General features: G+C 46.0%; 1 non-coding gene across 1 annotated transcript; it reads right to left on the minus strand.

The window, feature by feature from the left end:
- Positions 1–3,666: 3,666 nt before the first annotated feature.
- LOC119471548 lies at positions 3,667–3,769 on the minus strand. The gene has a single exon (XR_005200623.1). It is a non-coding gene; the product is annotated as a U6 spliceosomal RNA (small nuclear RNA).
- Positions 3,770–5,867: the final 2,098 nt, after the last annotated feature.

Consider the following 5,867-nt stretch of genomic DNA (forward strand, 5'->3'; position numbering starts at 1 on the left):
GGGTGCTGAGGGACCCACGGATGTAAAAGGGTTTAGGTAACTTGTCCAAGGTCCCATAGCTAGGCTGTCTCGCCTCAGAATCCGTGCTTTTCACAATCCACGCTGGTGCTTCTCTTATACTTCATCCAAAGAAGAAAATGGTAGATCTGGGCTTAAAAGCTGGACTGTGATCAAAATGCTCAATGCTCTTCTGCTACACGATATTTTCCCCTATTCTAGAAAAGTGCCCAGCATGCTATAGGCTCACAGGTGTCTGACTGTGTCTGAAGAAGCCAAAGTCGATTTCAATGGAAGGTAGCATCTGAACTCACTTTGGGTGTCTAAGGAGGTATATGCCAGGAGGAAGGTCAGACAAAGAGAGAAGGGACAAGAGCAGGTGCACAATAACAACAAATTCCACCATGGCTAGCAGTTTGTTGTGGTTAGAAAGTAAGCTACACAAGAGCAAAGGACTAAAGAGAACCTAGAGGCCAGGTGCAGTGGCTCACACCTATAATCCCAGCACTTTGGGAGGCCAAGATGGGATGATTACTTGAGCCTAGGAGTTTGAGACCTGTCTGGGCAACCTCATCTCTACACACACAAAAAAAAAACATTAGCCAGGCATGGTGGTACATGTCTGTAGTCCTAGCTACTCAGGAGGCTGAAGCAGGAAGATTACTTGAGCCTGGGAGGTTGAAGCTGCAGTGAGCCATGATCATACCACTGCACTCCAGCCTGGGCAACAGAACGAGACCCTGTCCCCAAAAAAAAAAAGAAGAAAAAGAAAAAAGAACCTAGAGAAGTAAATAAGGGCCAGATCAAGAAGTGTGAGCTTTGATTTCCAGGCAAAAGGTAATTATTAAAAGATCATAAGCAGGCTGGGTTTGGTGGCTCACACCTGTAATCCCAGCACTTTGGGGGGCCAGGGCAGGTAGATCACCTGAGGTCAGGAGTTTGAGACCAGCCTGGCCAATGTGATGAAACTCCATCTCTACTAAAAATATAAAAGTTAGCCAGGCATGGTGGCTAACTTTTTTTTGTTGTTGTTGTTGAACACTTCTGTATTGAAATAGAGGCAACAGGGCCAAAGATGGGTGCAGGGCCAGTGGGGTGCAGCCCCCTTCCTGCTGTCCCTCTAGCCAAGGGGCACAGGCCAGACTTCAGAGCCCTGTTGCGTTCAGGAGAGCTATGCAGGCACGCACTGCAGGCAGGTGGAATGGGAATTTCTGGATAACTATCTTTCTGTAAGAATAATTTATGGTTCAGGAGATGGCTCTGAGGAGCAGTTCGGGTTGGGAGGGGATGCCAGCCCAGCTAGTGCAGGCCCCAGTGACGGGCAGAGGTGGAATCACTATCAGTGGTAATCTTAGCTACTCAGGAAGTTGAGGCGGGAGAATCAATTGAACCCAGGAGGCAGAGGTTGCAGTGAGCCGAGATTGCACCACTGCACTCAGCCTGGATGACGGATGTGACAGAGTGAGACTCAGTCTCAAAAAAAAAAAAAAAAGAAAGAAAAGACAAGACAAGACCATAAACAGGGTATGATCTGACTCGATATCAACTTGATATCAACCCATATTTTGGGGTCTAGAACAAATATTTCCTATTCCTTTCTGTCCGCATACCCTGCTCTTGCTCTTTTCAATCTCACTTCACCTAGTTAAAATGTTTATTTTTTAATTTTAATTTTAATGTTTTAATTTATTTTGAGAGCGAGTCTCACTCTGTCGCCCAGGCTGGAGTGCGGTGGTGCAGTCTCGGTTCACTGCAACCTCTGCCTCCCAGTTTCACGCAATTCTTGTGCCTCAGCCTCTCACGTGGCTGGGATTACAGGCGCACACCATGCCTGGCTAATTTTCAAATTTTTAGTAGAGATGGGGTTTCACCATGTTGACCAGGCTGGTCTCGAACTCCTGGCCTCAAGTGATCTGCCCGCCTCAGCCTCCCAAAATGCTGGAATTGCAGGTGTTAGCCACCACACCTGGCCTAAATGTTTATAATGTGGGGAAAGAAAAGGAAGAATCTGGATTGGCTTTCCTCTAGCAATTCTCAGCAGCTGTCAGCGCCACTCAAGCCTGCTGACATGCAGGAGTTATTAATGATGACGGAGTGCTGTTGAAATCAGTAAGCAATGTGATACAATTACGACCAAAATTACGCTTTCTAGATTGATGTGGTTTGGTATATTTTGAGTGACAGTGGCCTTATTAGTAATACTCATATAGTGCTTTATAGTGTACCAAGCTCTTTCATATGCACTCTGTTGTTTGATCATCAAAACAAACCAAGGAGGTAGGTATTATCCCATTTCACAGATGTGGAAACCGAAGCTTCCAGAGCTTGTGTGAGTAAGTGGAAAGAATGAACACAGAACTCCAGACTTCCAGTCTCATCCTCCATCCTTGCCTTCCTGCCTTGCCTTCCTCCCTCTTTAACAACGTTTTTTCTTTTCTTTTCTTTTTTGTGTTTTTATGTTTTAATTTTCCTTTATGAGTGGGACAGCAAAAGCCAGGAGACTTGATTTTGCCTTCCCCTGTCTTATGTAGGGTTGGCCCACTGTGGCCCTTATGCTTGCTAATGCAGCTCCATGGTGTTTTTCCAGAAGCTTCCTGCCACCTTTAGTGGCTCTTGATCCTGATGGATCAAGAATGTGCTTCTCAGCCAGGTGAAGTGGCTCGCACCTATAATCCCAGCAATTTGGGAGGCCAAGTTGGGGGGATTACTTGAGGTCAGGAGTTCGAGATCAGCCTGGACAACATGGTGAAACCGTGTCTCTAGTAACACAAAAATTAGCCGGGTGTGATGGTGGGCACCTGTAACCCTAGCTACTTGGAAGGCTGAGGCAGGAGAACTGGGTGAACCTGGGAGGCAGAGGTTGCAGTGAGCTGAGATCTCGACACTGCACTACAGCGTGGGTGACAGAGTGAGACTACATCTCAAAAAAAAAAAAAAATTTACAACAACAACAAAAAGTGTGTGCTTCTCGGCATGGCATGTAAGACTTTCTGCAGCCTGGCTTCTACCCTACTGTGACCAACCATCCTGGTTTGTTCAGAACTGAGGGACAGGGGACTTTCACTGCTAAAATGGGGACAGTTCTGGGCAAAGTGGAGCAGCTGTTTACCCTTGATCTCCCTCTCTAGCTGCCCAACCTGCCACTCTCAAACTCTGACTTCTGAGTGTCCCAGCAATTGCTGTCCTGTTTCAACCCGTGTTTGCTTATGCTGTTCCTTTTATTGAAAACACATATCTGTACCTTCTCTCAGCCACTTCCTACTTTTTCTTTAAAACTCTGTTCTGAAATGTACGTACTGATTCCTTCCTTCCTTCCTTCCTCCCTCCCTTCCTTCCTTCCTTTCTCTCTCTCTCTTTCTTTATTTTTTGATAGGGAGTCTTGCTCTGTTGCCCAGGCTGGAGTGCCATGGCCTGATCTCGGCTCGCTGCAACCTCCGCCTCCTGGGTCCAAACAATTCTCTTACCTCAGCCTCCCAAGTAGCTGGGATTACAGGCGTGAGCCACCACACCAAGCTAATTTTTGTATTTAGTAGAGACAGGGTTTCACCATGTTGGCCAGGCTGGTCTCGAACTCCTGAGCTCAGGTAATCTGCCTGCCTCAGCGTCCCAAAGAATTACAGGTGTGAGCCACTATGCCTAGCCTGTCTCTTTCTTTTTTATAATTTTTTTAAAAATATGGAATGCTTCACGAATTTGTGTATCATCCTTGTGTAGGGGCCATGTTAATCTTCTCTATATCATTCCGATTTTAGCATATGTGCTGCCGAAGCATTTGTGTCTTTGGCTGTGTTGTGAACTGAATGTTTGTGCCCCTCAAGAATTTCATGTTAAAATACTAACACCCAAGATGAGGGTAGTAGGAGCAGGGGGCCTTTAGGACATGATTAGGTCATGAGGGGGAGCCCTTACAAATGGTATTAGTGCCCTTGGGCCGGACGTAGTGGCTCACACCTGTAATCCCAGCACTTTGGGAGGCCGAGGTGGGTGGATCATGAGGTAAAGAGATTGAGACCATCCTGGCCAACATAGTGAAAGCCCATCTCTACTAAAAATACAAAAATTAGCTGGGCGTGGTGGCATACACCTGTAGTCCCAGCTACTTGGGAGGCTAAGGCAAGACAATCACTTGAACCCAGGAGGCAGAGGTTGCAGTGAGCCAAGATCGTGCCACTGCATTCCAGCCTGGGCGATAGACTTTGTCTCAAAAAACAAAAAGGTATTAGTGCCCTTATAAGAAGAGACACAAGAGAGGTGATTTTTTTTCTCCCCCGTGTGAGGAGACAATGAGAAGATAGCCATCTGCAAACCATCTGCAAACCAGGAGGGGTGCCCTCACCAGACACCAGGTCTGTCAGTCACCTGATCTTGGACTTCCCAGTCTCCAGAACTGTAAGAAATGTATGTTTGTTGTTTAAAATGTTTATTCTTTCAGCCTCTCGCTCTATGGTATTCTGTTATAGCATTCTGAATGAAAACAGACTTCTCTTCCAGAATATGTTATGCCTCTTTGTAAAGTATCTTTTTATCCCAGTCTGTTGTAGAATTCCTGGCATGTAGTAGGCAGGTAATAAAGCTATGTAACCAGATCAAATGTTGCTAGGACTCTGTAAGAATTTTTCTCAGTTCCCTTCCACAGATCTCTTGCCAGAAAGAAAAGGTTCCCCTCAGGGCAGCAAGGTAGAAGACTCAAGAAGTGAGCAGAGTTGAGATCACAGGAGTGGCCTTCCATGCTAAGGGTTGCAGACTTTCATGTTTTTGCAATGGACAGTCATTAACAGGACAGAAAAAATAATCGGTGGTCCTTTGTCTACGAGCTCAATGAGAGCCTGGGCAAGAAAAAAAGAAATGCAGGTAACCAGCCCAGCAAGAATAGCAGCAAAGATCCAACATTCGAGGTCTCCTAGTCTATCTAGAATTCTATACACCCTCCTCAGGGCCAGCAGGGCCTCAGCATCTGAGTCTACCTGAGCCCACAGGTGTAAGAACAAAACGGAAAGCATTTCCTGACTCAAGAAAACAGTTTAAATTACAGAGGCACACATACAGGTAGGTACAATATGAACTATTCCCTGGCACATTTATTCTCAAACTTGAGTGTAGGTCTGAATCACCTGCAGGGCTGTTTAACTGAGATTGCCGAGTCCCATCCTCGGAGATCTGATTCAGTAGGTCTGAGGCGTGACCTGGGAATCTGCATGTCTAACAAGTTCCTAGGTGTTTCTGCTGTTCTGGAGACAGTGCTTCTAGGACCACCATCCCATAACCCCTCCACATGTCTCTCCTCAACAGGCAACTTGCCTGTCCTTCATCCAAGGCTTGCCTCTTTCCTTGCTAACAACATCCCTCATTCTCCTTTCAGGGACTCATTCTCCTTTGGACAATCTCAGATCTGTGCTATGGGTGGAGAGGACAAAATATCACCATCCCTCATTGGAGCTACTCGTTAACCCTCACTATATTTCTCTCTTTTTCTTACAACTTCAAAAATTGTTTGTGGCAGGGCGCGGTGGCTTACGCCTGTAATCCCAGCACTCTGGGAGGCCGAGGCAGACAGATCACCTAGGGTCAGGAGTTCAAGACCAGCCTGGCCAACATGGCAAAACTCCATCTCTACTAAAAATACAAAAATCAGCTGGGCAGGGTGGCGTGCATCTATAATGCCAGGTACTCTGGAGGCTAAAACAGGAGAATTGCTTGAACCCAGGAGGCAGAGACTGCAATGAACCAAGATTGGGTGACAGAGCAAGACTCTGTCTCAGAAAAAAAAAAAATTGTATTGACTACTTTCATTTTCTCACTATTCATTCTCTCTTTAACCTCTTGTAATCTTTCTTTTTTTCTACCACTCTGTTATTTATAAAGAGTATTTA

The sequence above is a fragment of the Cebus imitator genome, unplaced genomic scaffold (assembly GCF_001604975.1).
Source record: "Cebus imitator isolate Cc_AM_T3 unplaced genomic scaffold, Cebus_imitator-1.0 Scaffold2, whole genome shotgun sequence".
In the NCBI taxonomy this organism is placed as follows: Eukaryota; Metazoa; Chordata; class Mammalia; order Primates; family Cebidae; genus Cebus; species Cebus imitator.